Source organism: Protomyctophum parallelum (assembly GCF_964188405.1).
Source record: "Protomyctophum parallelum genome assembly, chromosome: 14".
In the NCBI taxonomy this organism is placed as follows: domain Eukaryota; kingdom Metazoa; phylum Chordata; class Actinopteri; order Myctophiformes; family Myctophidae; genus Protomyctophum; species Protomyctophum parallelum.
Genome location: NC_139709.1, coordinates 27,248,851 through 27,265,941, shown reverse-complemented (window position 1 = coordinate 27,265,941; position 17,091 = coordinate 27,248,851). Strand labels below are relative to the sequence as shown.

The following is a 17,091-nucleotide window of genomic DNA, read 5'->3' as shown; positions in this document are numbered from 1 at the left end:
AGCATTACGTTATAGTTTAGCTATTGGAAATCTTTTGAATATAATATATATTCTTTCAGGAGACTTTTTTATTTATTTCGACGTCAGGCCTAAATGGGTTAAAATGTAGTTTTAAAATTAATCTATACGACTGGTTCTCAATGTGGGGTCTGGGGGGGGGGACCCTCGGGGGTCCTTGAAGGGCTTCCATGGTATGGGAACTGCAACGGCCTCAAACGGAAAGCCCTACAGAGAGAGAGAGAGAGAGAGAGCGGTGCAGATGGCCCGGTGCATCGTGGGAGGTGAGCTAGCTTCCCTCCCTCCAGGAATGATGTGAGAAATCAAGGCTCAGTGAATCGTTAAGGACACTCACCACCCCGTCCACAATCTGTTCTACCTTTGTATCAGGAGATGCATAGTGCATACCACCAGATTCCTGGACCGTTATCTCCTGGCTAGCAACCGAATGTTGTGCCGAGCCGGTCAGGTGGCCCTGACAACAGTTCTTATTAAAACTCACCTTTTCTCTCTGTCTTTTAATGCCATCTGATTTTAATTGGTTACATATTCTTGTTGTTTATGTCTCTTCCTTGTACAGTATACAGTACGTCCTGTCTTATCTGTTTTTCTTTTTTTCATTTGCTTGATGAAATTTTACCATGTTTACTTTTTCTACTGTAAAGCACTTTGGTCAATTTCAGTTGTGTGTGAAATGTGCTATATAAATATTGATTTGATTTCTGTATAGTATAGACGTTAGAGGTGCTCTGCTGCTGCTGTATTCAAACATCATTATGTTTACAATGACATGCCTGATATATGCGGCTAAATTATGCCTCACCTGCACATGAGCCTACTGTACAGCCTACACACACACAAAGGTCTATGTTCTCCATCTTTTACTATTATATTGCTGCACCTTGTGTATATACTGTTACTGTATCTGCTCGGAAACCTTGTATCTTCATACTTCAACTTACACGTAGATTTTTTTAAATTAAGGCCTTACTTCATTATACAAGAGTGCCATATTGAAGTAGTGAAAATAGTCCATCTACAAGCTAGCTCGTATTTTATTTTAAAAACTATTTAAAAAAAGTAAAAGAAATACTTGACAAAAGTTATAAATGACTTGACAAAATAATTTTAGTTTCCACTCGACAGCAACAATATTTTATTCAGCTGCTATTTTAACTGCCTCATACGTAAATTATATATATCTGACCTACTTGTAAGTACAGTATACCTGACCTGTTCTCTTGTTCCTCTTTTCCATTTCTATTCCCTTTCCTGAAAACTAGAAATTATGGGAGCTTGACTGCTTGACTGCTTCAGATGGGGATGATAACATGGGGGTCTGTGGCCTAGGTCTACTCTACATGTCACCTATATGTTACCTTCAGATGGGGATGATAACATGGGGGTCTGTGGCCTAGGTCTACTCTACATGTCACCTATATGTTACCTTCAGATGGGGATGATAACATGGGGGTCTGTGGCCTAGGTCTACTCTACATGTCACCTATATGTTACCTTCAGATGGGGATGATAACATGGGGGTCTGTGGCCTAGGTCTACTCTACATGTCACCTATATGCACCCAGATGTCAACATTGACAGACACAGTGTCAATCCATCCTTTTCTCTTCTCTTCTATGTTACCACAGAACAGTTTACCTTTCTTTCAAAAACTGCCCCTCCAGAGCATGGAAGAGCAATAGTGGACGATGGGAAAAGAAGCACTGTCACCATGGGCACTCCCTTTTTTCTAGACCAGCTTTACAAGGGAAGCTGTTATAATTTTTGAGTGGTGCAAGTGCAACCACTCCAAGGAACAGCAATGTCCATGTTCACCTATGTGTTGTTTTATATTTTAGGGGCAAGTATTTTGTAATACATTTTGATTTATTTTGCCCATCTCTGCTAACATACAGTATAAGGGTGAATTTGAAATAATTGATTTAATGTATTAAATAAAATAAGAGCTACAACTGATGCAACCCATTGTGAGTGAGCTTGGTATTTTTGTATGACACCGCCGTACGACATAGTATTAAAAAAAAAGCTTAAGTGGTTAATCAGACTAATCAAATAAGTCAAGTTTATTGATGTATTAAAAAATGCCGTGATTTTATTCCACCCTAAAACATGATCATCAGGTCTTATTGTTATATAAGGAGGTATAATCTTTTCAAAAAAGTGTACAGTATTTGTTGTAAAATGTTGTTTTTATGTGGGCACGCCCACCAGTTCATTAAGTATGCCTGGTTTGCCTGGTGGGTGGTGATGGATGGTGATCCACCTGAACTGAAGCCGCACCCACAGCTGTAGTTGTATGATAAAGGGGGAGGGGTTAGGGGAGGGGCTGATAGTGTGATGTCACTATATTACTGTTTATTTCATTGGCCCGTTTGACTGTCAAGGGTTCAGCCTCCAGGAAGAAGAAACGACTCCAGGGTGTCTAAAGAAGTACTGTCACCTCATAGACACATAGGAAAAATAAAAAAATTGTGGCACAAAGACTCGGATGATTAAATTAATCGCAAAAGTAATGAATAGAATCCCTCTCTCTCTCTCTAGGACTAGGTCCTCCTCAGACGAGCCTTCCATCATCGCTTCTAGTCATCCCGGTTCTCCATACATCTGGCCAGTTCGTTATGAATAGAATAGTCTCAAAGAAAATAATAATGCAGTGACTCCTTATGCAGTAAATACGTCTTTCTAGATGGGTACACACTACACAGTGTTCTCCCTGGCCTGTACTGTAACATAAGACCATTTTTTGTGTTCTTTCTTGATACTCATACTGTATCACAGAGCCCTATATAACACCACGCCTGGAACTGTCATGGAGTAATCTTGGCGACGAGGGTTCAAGGACTGGTGGGCCAAGCTGAAGGTGTCATAATGATAAAATACAACACTATGCCTTGTATGTCTTTATTTTTATTTATTTTAATTTTTTATCCAACGATTTTGTAACCCAGTTTTCTTTCCACCCAGTGCCAATTATCTAATCCTGGGTGCTACACTTCCTCTGCCAACCTGGGGGGGCAGCGGACTGACCTCATGCCTTCTTCTATGCATGAGGAGTCCAAGCTGCTTCTTTTCACCTGACAGAGGGGAATTTCCCCGGCCGGACGTAGCGCGTGGAAGGGACACGTTATTCCGACCAGTTCCTTTCCCCTCCATCAGGCGCCCCGGCTGGCCAGGGGGAGGTAGTTTTAGAGACCAGGATTACGGCATGTTTTTGTGAGGGTATCTACCCTAGGGGACACGGGGAGAACATGCAAACTCCACACAGAAAGGCCCTATCGCCAACCCCCGCCTCGGGTATGGGCACTGATGACGCGGAGGAGGGAACACGCCGCCAGTGCCCACAGCGTCCCCAGCGGGAATCGAACCCAGGACCTTCTAGCTGTGAGGCGACAGCACTACCAACTGTGCCACCGTGCCCCTTGTATGTCTTTATGATGAACAGCACATACTGCACCACATGGCCGTACATCACTGTGACAGCACTCTGGCCCCTCACCTTAGAGTATATAAGTATATATACTTAGAGTATATAAGTATATATACTCTAAGCCCCTCACGCACTCACTGGACGTCAGCCAGGGTCTGAATCAGGAACTGTGAAGTTCATGGTTCACGCTTTGAGTCGAGTGGTTGATTGGTGTCACATTGAGGGTGTTACCGTTAACTCGTGAATTTGATTGATTTCTTTCTGTGAAAGGTTATATGGTGTAGTGGGTGAGAGAAGGGGGTGGGTTGGATGGGGCCAGGGGGGGGGGGGTTAAATTATTTCTACATTTATGATTAAAATGTTTAGCTTTTAAATATTGTGGACGCCAGGAAGAGTATATGGTGCATTTATATAGCATCTTTACTAAGATGACCACTGCTGTCATGACATGTGTTATGTCTGAGTTGCCCTGATGAGGCTCAGATGTGTGCTGTCTATTTGAATGAAGTTTGACGTTTTCAAAATAGAGCAGCTATTCCAAAGGGACTGAGTGATGTGGGCCAGGAACAATGACAATGGATTAACACTTTATCCGTGCAGAGTGGCACATCTATGTACGTATACAGTATAAATCTTTTGCTGATATATTCCATAATAAAACTACAGTATTAATTAAATAGACTGCATGTAGCACTGAGCTGTACTGTATGTGTCATAGATATAAATGTAGAAAATCTACTACCTCTGGCCAGTGGCCACAGCTAATGCTTCTCAGAGCTCTTCCAATTTGCCCTTTGTCCTTCAAATGCACAGTATGTGAATGCATTGCATGCGTTTGTGAAACAAGAGACAGTTCAACAAAGTGCCCAGTACCCGAACTATGAGCACCTCAGGCCACTGGTAAAGCCCGATTTATATTTGGTTAGCCGATCTACAAGCTCACAACACACCGCGCTGCGACACGCTGTGCGCTTGTAGATCGTCTATTTTCGGTGCAAGACACTGGCACACAACTAAGTATAAACCAGGTGTCACATTCCTCAGCGCCCTCAAATACTGTATATACACTGCTTATAGTTTTACCTGCTTCCTTTCTTCACCAGATTAACGGGGAAGAGGGCGGTCTGTAGGTGATAAATCTGCACTTTCTACAAGGTCCCAACACGCAGTGAGGCTCAACTTTAAAATCTGTGTCTTGCACTAATGAATACTACATTAAATCAATCTGTGCCCATTCTCTCAATATGCCCAGACCGTCCACGAACAGAAGGTGTCCTCAGAAAGCCTCGCTGCATGTAACTAGATGTGCCTAAAGGCGCATAATGAATATTATGGGAGTTTTTATGGTCGTGTACTGTAGAGATCTGAATTATGTGAAAATAGGTCACTGGATGTAGTCACATGGACCTTGTGCAGTAGTCAGAGGACAGTTTTACTGTGGATAATAAGCAACACAGTAAAATCCAGGATGTTAATATAACTAACTTCAGAGTGTCAGAGTTAAATGAACACTCCAGATTTTGCACACAGGCATCATGTGAACTAAGAGCGCAGGACATTACCCGACAGACAAGAGGTTTCAGACTGATGTCTCCCTCCAAGCCCATCTTGCTCCTTGCGCTTCTTGCTCCTCCTCAGGCTGCCAAACCTCTTCATGGAAAGTAGCGGCTTGCAGATTCAAAACTTAATTTGACCATGACCGTCCGGGGTCACAACAGGGGCTCAGTGATGGCCCAAAACAGAGAGTCAAACGAGAGTTATTCCATCTGTCCCGAGTTTACACAACAAGGCGAATCGAGGAAACTTAGCTGACACAGCTGTATCCTAACCAAGGTGAGCACAGATTGCAATCGTTTGGGGTTTGTGGACAGGGCTGGTCCTGTCGGGGCGTCGGTCCTCTTCAGTTCAACGGACAGAGAAGACGGTCTGACGTTTTCTTCTGGCTTCATATACAGTAGCAGCTAAAACAATCTGAACAATCTTCCATGAAGAGGGTCATTGATTCAGATAACGTCTTTCTTCAAGCCGGTAATCCTAGTTAGGAACAGACAATGATAAATTACAGTGCGTCACAAAATGCAGTCCAAGTTTACTTATCCAAAGTCCTACAGAGCCAAGGAGGACCATGCAATGTGCGATGTCTGTATCAGCTCATACGCAGCTCGATTGAGAAGGCATGGAAGCTGGAAATTCTACACGTCCTCTGTGAAAGGTCCCTCTCTCCAGTGATGCAAATAACACCATGAGAGAACCTCCCACCCACTGCCCCCCCCCCCCCTCCCTCCCTCCCCCCCAAGAGCGTTGCTCGAACTATAGTGGCGTCAGTGCTGTAAATTGTCAGGTGCAGCTGTGGGCGGTGTCTCTTTAATATAGCAAGCATGTCGGCAGCCTGTAAAAGGAGGCCAGCCTGTGACAGATGGCCAACGATTGGCTCTGCCATGTCCAGCGCCCCCATGCTGCCCTCCCCTCCTCTGACGGAGCAAAATCAGCACAGGGCACATCTGTCTCATTTTGTCTTCACAAAAGAGTAACACAGCAAGTGAGCCGCCCTCAGGATCATAAATCCTAAATCTCTCTAAGATCCAAATCTCCATAAGCACGAACGAGTCTAGAGAGCTCTGGCAGAACAGTCAGATGAATTACAAACAGCCGCGAACATTGTGGTGTTTCTCTGTACGCCAGTTTTAAGAGTCAACCATCTCCATGTTGTAACTTTGAGAGCCTGACCTTTAATATCGCTGAGAGCAGGCCACCTTGGCTGGCAGCAGGGGGGGCATCCCAGATCCTGTCAGCTGATCCGAAGGCTTCCATTATTCAATACCAATACCCCTTCTCAGCAGATCACCCACTTAGAGGTTGCAGTATCGAATATATGTCCAGTGCTGGTCTCACCTGACATGTTATGCAACTACTGTACTCAGTCAGGATGTCAGTGAGGTGTCCAACACCCCGTCCAATTGTTTTCCTAGTAAAATGTATTTGCATAATTCTGTAGCGCTGAAGATGCAAATTAGTACATCTAAGCTGGGGTGTATTCAGACACTACAAAGTATTTTTAGGTTGGAATAAAACATACTTGAACATTTACGATGGACATAAAAGCAAATGCTCAACCTGCATTAGTACTTTGCACATGATTCTGCCCTTTTAAGGATTGTTTTCTTTGAGCTGGGGAAATCAAAGCGGCCCAGTTCTTTTATTTACTGACAACATACAGTGGCAACAGAGAAACAGAGAAACAGAGAGAGAGACAGAGAGACAGAGAGAGAGAGAGAGAGAGAGAGAGAGGCCATGAAAGAGCTGCAGATGTCTACAGCAGTGAGAGACTGACAATATCCAGTCAGGCAATGATGTTTGGTAAATGCATATTTAGCATAGCTGTAAATAGGATACATCATATATATCAATCAATCTGATCATATTTGCATACATACAGATAACAGTATGTGTACATTTTGCCCTCATGCCTTTATAAGTCAATGTAACATAATAATAATATATACACCTAAAATAATGATTTAGAGGTCCTTTTGATCAACAGCGACGTCAGTTTGTATAATTATTATTAGATTTGTTTGAACTGCAAGTGCATGTGAGATCCATCAGCATCAACATGGTAATTAGCACACCCTGGTGGTGAAAGTGGGAGGCCTCCCAAAACAATCAAAGCTCATAACATTCAAAGATGTGATACAGAAACAACAAAATGTCTGTATCCTTAACCACCACAACACGGAAGGTATGACGCAATACTTCACTTATGTCAGCCATTCCCTCTGATCCTAGAAATCAGCCTATATTCCAGTGGAGTCCTGGGAAATTGGGTGAATGTAGATATATGTGGTGTGCGGGCTCCATTCATCATCTGCTGAAGTATCTTTAGCCCAGGACCCAGCCTGTCCATGTGCATATTCTACGTCCGCCCTGAATGTAGATAATGTGTCGGTGAATGTGTTTTGGTGCATTTTAGCATTAGTTACCATCAATGACCATTTCCAGAGGAAACAAAAGCATGCCCAGCCCACTTCTGTGGACTGGACCTGGCAGTGTTCCACCAATTGCTGCCAAGCCGACCCTCTGCGAGGAAGCAGAGAAGAATGTGTGTGTGTGTGTGTGTGTGTGTGTGTGTGTGTTTTGATTTGTGAGCCAAGGAATATGACTAACCTTTTAGGTGTCTCAATCTCCTTCCTGCAGTAGTGTTTCCATGCAAGTGTATTAGGCCCATGATTATAGAGTGCATAAGAGCTATTATAGAAATTAGTTTGCTCTTTGCCATAACACAGAACATTATTCCTGCTAAATACCTTTTCATTAAGAGGGCTTACTTTCTCTCCCATTTTCTTCACAGTTGTGCACGCTACACATTCTCATTATGATATCTCTGGGGCATAATTTTATTAAGCTGATGTGAAAAGCTGTTATAGCAGGATCAGTGCTTCTAGTCGGCCAGGGCACGTAACTTTGCAGTGCACGACCCAAATCCACAAATGCTGAACTAAACTATATATTGTTGAAAAAAACAATATGCAAGTGCAAGTGAGTTCTGTAGTGTGGAAGTATACACTTTTCATGCCTTACTGTCTGAGAAACTTAATGTACAAATGTATGTGTCGGCTCAATGAGTCTCACAACTGTATAATTATGCTGCTATGTAACCCCAGCTTCAGTAGCACTAGGTCTGCTTTTTGGAAGCACTGGTATGAATGTTTATTGTAAAATGTATGTTTTTATGGGTTAGGGGTGTTTCTTTTCTGTAGTGTTTTATGTTATGTTATGTTTTTATTGGACCCTGAACTACAGGAAGTTGTTGACACAAAGTACACCACATGACAAGTAGTTAAGTCAATCCTGCAATAATGTAGGATCTGGTCATGACTACACAGATGTAAAGGAGCAACTTGGACACTCAGGCATGAAGGAAGCATGAGTTCAAGTCCGTTGCTCTCCCCTGCTCTCCCCTTGTCCCCCATATATGGAGACTAGGTTGGTGGAGGGTGTGTATAGCCCAGGATCACATTAGATGATTGACACAGGGGTGAAAAATGGGTTACAAAATCGTGGGATAAAATGTATATATATATATATATATATATATAAAAAATGACTACACAGATCGAATGTTGTTTCCTGGGTGACACTCGGTGGTAGCATTTTTGTTGACTGTGTCTGATCGAATTGTGCTTTGTTTTAGTTTCGCTGCAGGTGCAAATAATAAAAATAAAGTAAATAAATAAATAAAGTAAGTAAATATGATGGAGAGAGAGAGAGAGAGAGAGAGAGAGAGAGAGAGAGAGAGAGCCATGAGACTAACCTGCAAAAATGCATCCAAGAACATGTCAAGTCACATTGTTGGGAAAAGGAACACCCCCAAATAGATTTCTTGTTGCTTTGGTTACCACATACTGTAGTTTGTTGCCTCACTTCAGTCCTGAAAAGGGTTTTTGTTCTACCATCAAACAATGACTAGCTCATAGGAAATGTACACAGTGCTAATGAGAATGGCTGATGACTGACTTTTCAATTTTTTGTATGCATCGAGCATAGTGTTGTCTTCCTTATTTTTGTTGACATTTTTAAAATGCAATTAGTTTCACATAAACATCTTCAGGGTGCAAGACATTCTAAACGGTGTGTGTAATAATAGGGGCTTACCTTTCCGGGCTCTAGAAAAGAGCTTGATGCTAGCCGGCGTTGAGCCTGATGAATTGCGGAAGATACCACTGAAACTTAGCCGGCGGGGGGACTTGGGTGGGGAGTCCTGCTGGGAGGGATACGGGAAGATGCTTTTGGGTGAGCCTGGACTGGTCTTGGATTGCACCGGGGCAGACATGGGACAAGATGGCACGCTTGTGCTGGCAGGAGGACTCCTTGTGAAAATGGCTTTGTTGGGGCTGCTGGAACGGACACAGGGCCCTCCCTGAGAGAGAGAAGAAAGAGGCAGTTTAATTTCATTGCAATCCTGTAAATGGTTCAAATTAGGGGTGTAACGATATAGTAACTGCATCGAAAACATCGATTTTAATTTCAAGAATCGAAGTATATCGAAATGAAAACAGTTTCGTATCGTAGTTTGCAATGGAAATAATCGTTATCGAATTATTTTGCTATGCAATTAATCGATTGTGCGTGGTATTTGGCAATTTCTTGAAGAAAAATGAAAAATAGGGGTTTAAAATAAAAAAATAATGTCAATGTATTTTAAATAGTTACTGTATCGTTTTCAAATCATTGAATCGTATCGTATCGGATCGCCATAATGAACCAATATCGTCCATGTATCGTATCGTCAACCATGTATCGTGATACGTTTCGTATCGCTGTTAAAAAGTATTGTTACACCCCTAGTTCAAATACAAAGCCAAAGTGTTCCTATAGTGTTGTACTATGAGACAGAGAGGGAATACAGAAGTTGGGAAATATAGGGAATATTCAAACATAAAACCTACACTGAATTATCAATCACGGAGGTTTATCTTTAAATGATTGACTGGGCAGCAATAACTGCATGTTCTCTGCGGTCACTTCTCCTTCTCATCACATTAGTTCACGAGACCTCATGCAAACAACAACAGCACTACAAAATTAGTATCACATGCACAGCTGCCTGCTACAGGGCAAATTGATGATGTTCAGAATCTTGTGGTTGCCGTTAAACAGAAGACACAAACCTGCATAGAAATATCTCCATCATTTCAGCTGTATCTGTCTACAGCACAAGAGTGTAGCATGTATAACTAGATAAAGTGCCCCTATGGGCACAGGTCTCTACCAGGCCAGGTCAGGTTGTGGCCTCCTGGTGGCGCTATAATAGGCCAATGTGAAAAGGATGCCATTTCTTCTTATGCCTTGGATGGCAATTGGATGATGTGTTTTGCAAAAATCCACCTGTTGGTGGTGCTATAACAGGCCAATGTGAAAAGGGTGGGATATATTCACGTAAATGGCACGCTGAGTTCATGTTCTTTTGAGGCTTTTTGTTACAACGAGCCGATCCGTCTTGAACACATGACTATAGAGATATCTGGAGGAGTCACAGCAAAAAAAAGTGTTTTCCTCCTGGTGGCGTTATAACAGGTCGTTCTGGAAAGTTGGGACAGAGGTTCGCCGTTGGCATCCAGGGAGTGTGCGTGCAAAATTTGGCATCGACTGGGTTAACGGTGCCAGAGATTAGCTGGTAACAGACGGAAGGACGGACGGAGAGTGCAAAACATACTCTCTCCCCATGCCTTCGGCCTGGTGGAGAAAATAAATAATGCATTTTGATTCAAGGGCATACAGAATGGCCTAATCTCAGATAGAGGTTAATAACCACAGCACAGGACTCCCTTATCATATGCATGATAAATAGAAGAAATCGGGGACAATGAATCAGCACTTCTCTAATTAAATAATAGCAGCAAAATATACAACAGTGTGACGCAGATCATGTTTACGATCTTGACCTTCCTCGGTATCACATCAAAATACTCAGAACCTCCCACTCGTTCCATGCACAGCAACCAAAACAAAACATGATAGCAAGGACAGCCAATCTATCTCGCTAGAGACAACATGAGCTTCCTCCAACTAGTGACTAATACCTACAGCGCCAACATTTTAACTGTTTGTGAAGGTAATGCAAGAGTGAACAGCGAAGGAACACAGTGATCCACCATATACAGAAATAGCATTTACAGAAAACACAGTAAAATGTACTTGGAGTGTTTTGATAACAGAATATGTGGACATGAGCCTGTATAATCAGCAATATGTACAAAATAGGAGATAAAGCTACATAGTGACATGGGAGGCAAAGACAACTATTACTGCTCTCTAAGGAAACAAACAACAGGTAGCCTACGCTACATCTCTAAGCTTCACCATAGTCCTCAAGCCAAAATGAGGTACAGTCAATGTTTTCATCTAGAGTCTAGACTCCTCTGCAAATGGCTCAGGGTAGTATTAGCTTGAACTTAAATACCTACATGTATACAATCAGGGGCTCCACCCAGAAATAATTATGTTAAATTCTGGCAACCGTTTCTGTCCTATTTTGAGGTATTTTCTATGGCTCCCCTCTTTCCCCCATTTTATCCCAGTTATAGTTGATTCTCTTTCTCTCCATCTATTCTACAGTTTTTGGTTTTTGACATTTCATTTTATTTGTGTATGTTGAGTACTGGTCTCTGCTGTTTTGTATAGTTTGTCTGTGTTTATTTGTATAGTTGTTGAAAATTAAATAAAAATATTTGAATAATTATAGGGGAGTATTTGCTTAAGGCTGGCACAACTCCATGCAGACATTTCTTTTGAACCAATCCAATGGCAAATGTGTGGGAGTGAAAGCACACGCCCATCCCCTCTATTTGCCAACAACACACTCGTCCTTCCCTCTCCCTCCTATTGTGCAAGAGCGTGTCAAGGCAAGTGAGACACATGACAATGCAAAGCACTCTTTCTATGTACCATCAACCTTGAAATACTGTAAATATTTCTATTGTAGACAAAACTTTGTCTTCATTTATGACATTTGCCACCAAGTCAGATTAGATTAGAGGCAGTAGTAGAAAGAGGATGCTGTTTTCGCTGCCCTTGCATGGATCAATTTCCTGTACATGATCCGACCAAGTGCCAGGCACACAGAGGCAGAACGCTGCAGTCTGCTCTTCAGGGTTGGTCGTGAAGACAAAACATGTCTGTTATGTCACTTGCTGAACACCATAAATGAACCAATAAAATGTTTTCAAATCGGAGACACTAGAGCGTATAGTGTATTATGTAATGGAAGAAGTATAACTCACCCAAATATTGAAAAAAGATATATATAAAAAGAAAAAAATATATAATTTATTTATTTATATATATTAATTGACCTGAAACACACTTTACCTTCTGAGCGCCATCTTTGGTTGAATCACTGGTCTGACTGTCCACTTGTGGGGACGTAAATGCACTGAAGTCCTGAACATAGAAGAGGATTAGGAGTAGTTTAAAATATTATTATTTGAGCAAACTGACAAACATATTCATGGTGGTGAGCATATACGTAGGCCTAATGTATATTCTACAGTACAGATGTACTGTATATGTAGGGGCTTAAATCTCAACAACAAATCTAACGAAGAGGCGTGTAATCACAGGATTAATCCCCAACTGGATCCCAGCTGAGAAGCGAGTTTGAGTCAAATCTAAAAGGAAAAAGTGTGCTTGCCAGCCTGCCTGGCAGCCCCACCATTTTGCTGATTTGGGTGAAAGGCAACCCAGCCTGCTCAAGGTTTCCAGTGTTTGAAAGAAGAGAAACATGTCGAACCACACCTGAAGCATGAAGAAGATGCGGCAGGACACGACCTTGCCTTACCTTCCTCATACCAAACAGGTTATTCATTCCACCTACAGAGTAACAGAAACACAGACAGTGCAGTGGGGCTGTACTGTAGGCTGTAGATCTGTCTGTGCCATTTTTTTTGGGTTGTTCTTGGATGCAATCCATAAATACATACATGCCTATGAGCTAAAGCTACGTTACGTACATGAATGTAACAAACATCTGCAGTGAAGACTGAACATTTAAGTAGGTACTCTTGTAGCCCAAGGGATGATTTGTAGATTCAATGCAGCATGAGGGCACATGGCACAACAAGTACATAGCCTCAAATACATGTCTGCATTATGTAACGAATGATGATTTGTGGATGGGACAGTCAGGGGCAAGGTTAATGTAAGAGAAGACAGACTAATGAAATTTGCAGTCTCCCCCTAGAACCAGAACCACTACACATAATGAATGATGACTCATATTTTTTTTGGTTTGGAGCCCTGCTCCTGCCAAATGTATTTCTGACTATACTTTTCCAGTTTTCCACCAACATTTCTAAACAATGTTACATTTCTTCTCAAACCTCCATTTACATTTTTAAGCTTATATTTCTTCAAGTTTTCCACGTCTTGTTGCAATGAAGAACAAGAGACAATGAATTAATTTCCACTAGTGGGGAAAAGTAGTGTGGTTTTAAATGTAAATAAAATAATCCATAAAGTTTTATGGACATCAATGTAGGGCAAGGGCATCATGGACACTGCCTGCACGGGCCATATTAAAGCACCAATGCCAATATATTTAAAGCAGGGGTTATCTACAGTCAATATGAGTTAGAGTACACATACAGTAAATTCATTTTCTTATCGTCAGACTCATTATTATAATTAATACTAGTAGGCTATCATATATAATAATCATTATAATGTCAAATCACAATTTCAATCAATGCAAACGACATTATCTGAAAGACACGGAGCTGTCACTCTTGCACGCTTCAGTCGCGCGTGCGTGTGAAGAACATGATGTGTGGAGGAATAAAAATAAACTTGAAAGCTGCACGCCCTCCTCCTGCAATCTACAATAACACACACAAGCACACATAATACTACTCAAACCATGCGTCATGATGCGTGCGATCTATGACAATTATAAGTCAAACACTTCACCAACTCACGGGCATGTTTATCCGCAGACTTCTCTTTTTCTTCGGCATTTTCTTTGAGCTGTCCTTACTGGACTCCATCACCGTACTTCCCATTTTCTTCCTGGATGATGGTCCAGTTTTCTACAAAACGAGCGACAAATAAAACGCGCTTTGCGCAAGAAAGAGCGATGTTACTGTTATGATGATGGTCGAGGTTTACAATCCAAGTGGCACCTCTGATTCAGTTTCCTCTGCTGATCCACGGCCACCAGGAAGTAGGCTTGGCCACCGTCAGCAAACACCCATGAAACATCATACACACACCGCACGCACACGCGCGCGAGCATATACACACACATACACACACACACACCCGCGCAGTCGCGCGCGCGCGCCCACACACACACGCACACACACACACACACACACACGCAAGGTAACAAGGTAAGGCAACAACTCGTAACAGCACCTATAGATGTCGCTATAACGCTGCTTGGGCCAAGATCCAATGGTAAATCTCACATATCGGATTCGGTACATCTGGGTATGATAACTCTTCTGACTCTATATCTGGGTGGGCAAATAATTATATTCTAGTTGTGATTTGTTTCCCTAGATTAAGTTTTGATATGATAGTAAGTAGACCTTCCTTCATTTTCCTCTCCAAGCCACGAGACCTACTATAATTTGTCGAATTACATTATTACACACAGGCCTATGTACAGTATGTAAAGTATTCTTTAGTTACTCATGACACCATCACGACACTGACCTCATTAAACCTGGATAGCCATACATGGAGAAGACTGGATCAAGATCTGCATATATGGAGCCGGCCAGCAACTCTACATCTGACCACAAACCTTAAACCCTTAGATCTCCATATATGGAGCTGACCTGTTCTGACATTCCATATGTTGATACTTCCTCACCTCCAAGTGGAGGAGGTGCTGATAGTAGGCAAGATATGATAAGCAAACCAGAGAAGAACTCCATCCATCCCTCTTCAACTGCTTCTCCGTAGTCTGGTCGCAGGGGTAACAGCTCCACCAGAGCTCCAGACATTCCTCTCCAGAGCCACATTAGTAACTTCCTCCTGGGAGATCCCGAGGCGTTCCAAGGCCAGTGAGTCGATGTAATCCCTCCATCTGCGCTTTGGTCTGGCCCGGGGTCTCCTCCCAGTGGGACGTGCACCGAGGACCTCCCTATAGGGAGACGCCGAGAGGCATCCTAACCAGATGTCCGAACCACCTAAGCTGGCTCATTTCCAGGCGAAGAAGCAACGTCTCTACTCCGAGTCTCTCTCGCGTGACTGAACTTCTCACCCTGTCTCTAAGGGAGATGCCAGCTTGTATTCGCAACCTTACCAAATAACTTCCCTCAGAAAGGGACCGGGATATATATATAATTTATAAATTATTTATTACAAAAATAGGAAATAAATTAATGTTACAATAAATTAATTACAATTACATATATTATATTTTTTAAATTGTCACTGAAGTCCTGCAGTTTACAATTACATAGGCCTATATTATATTTTTTAAATTGTCACTGAAGTCCTGCAGTTTGGGACTAGGCCTATCCACAGCTGGGGTGAGAATGTTGTGGTCTTCACATCTGATTGTTGCCAGACAACTCATGCCATGGCCACTCAGAATCCAGCAGATATCCTCTTCACTGGACTGGAGGAGCCATATGGTACTGGGGTCATGTCAATAAACTACCCCGTCTGACAAAGTTCCTTAAAAAAAAAACATGAAAAAGAAGAAGAAGAAAATAACTGATGCTATCCAAGATGCCATCATGTGTGTTGAGCAAAGTTCCCTGGACTGTTTGGCCTATAATGATCATGTATCCCTGTCATCATGGCTACAATGTTGTGCAAGATGGTGATGACAGTGGCACACTCTAGCATAAGCCACAGTCATTGCAGCGTAATGGTCATTAATCCTTTCCCATTTATTTATTAACATTTGGGCAATATTACATTACTGTCTATATGTTCCAGTAATAACCATACAGGTAGGCCTATATGTGCAACTTCCATCATATACTATATAAGATTGAATTAAATAGCATTATCAGGTAAGTCTCAATAACTGTAATACATATTTGTAGAAATGTGGTCACAAGAACATCTTTATAACGGATTTAGAAGTTATACAAAAGTTGTGTGTATAGCATGCCACTTTTTATAACACAAAATAAATAAATAATAATAAAGTAAAATACCATAACCTTAACTGAACTGTGGTGGATAACTGTGGTTTGTCCAGTAGGTGTCTCCAGTGGGTAGTGAGTAGAGATGCTGATATTTCACATTTCCGGACCCAAAGACTATAAATCATGGATTAAATATAGTTATAAAAACAGTATCACATCCAACCATCTAAAGCATAAGTTAATCTTTGGCACCGTTTGAATGTAAGCTCTATGCCAGTATATTTTAATTGATTAAATACAAGGAAATGGGCTCCACAAGATAATTAACCTTAAAGCAATGCATGCATACAAATCTTTACTTTACAAGGAAAGTTCTAGACAGGATGAATAAATTAAGCTTTGGAGAAATTACTCTAATTTAACTATAAGAAACTTGAAATGAAGAATGTTTTGCACACAGCATAAGATGTAAAATAGTTTATTTTTGTAAATGTTTCTAAATTCAATTCCACAAACTCCAAACCTCATATTACTCTGTACACTTCAAAAGGCATTTTTCAAAAAAACATTTCAGACTACTTTACAGGACCAAGAAAAATGTAGCACAAACACACTGGCAGGATGATGTACTATCATACAAGAGAAGAAAAATATCCAAGAAACAATTTTGTTACAACCATTCATTGAGAAAATATATACAATTGAGTCTTCAGAAAGTTAAAAAAATACATGCCATATACATTACAAGTTCTAAGACTGTCTCCAAAATTTTACAGTCAACTTGAAATTGTGCACGCAAAACTCTTCCATTTCTAAGCATGTGACTTGTGAAGTGTCAGTATATGAAAGATGTTTGATAAAGTACAATGCCATTCTCCATCTAAAAAGGTAGCACCACCCACTGTTCCAAATTCCCACATGATTCTTCTTTGCACATTAGTTTCGTCTAACTGGCAAATCATTAGACGTTTGCACCTATTTGTCATTTTATTATTCCCCCCCCCCCCCCCCCCCCACCCCCCCAATGTAAAAACAAAC

General features: G+C 41.5%; 1 pseudogene across 1 annotated transcript in view; it reads right to left on the bottom strand.

Moving 5' to 3' along the window:
• LOC310870937 (5'-AMP-activated protein kinase subunit gamma-1-like) overlaps positions 1-14,138 on the bottom strand; it is a 30,436-nt pseudogene extending 16,298 nt beyond the window's left edge. The window contains exons 1-3 of the transcript XR_014571081.1: positions 13,918-14,138; positions 12,314-12,385; positions 9,098-9,362 (exon numbers count right to left, since the gene is read on the bottom strand). The product of XR_014571081.1 is annotated as a 5'-AMP-activated protein kinase subunit gamma-1-like (transcript). The remainder of the gene's footprint in view (positions 1-9,097; positions 9,363-12,313; positions 12,386-13,917) is intronic.
• Positions 14,139-17,091: the final 2,953 nt, after the last annotated feature.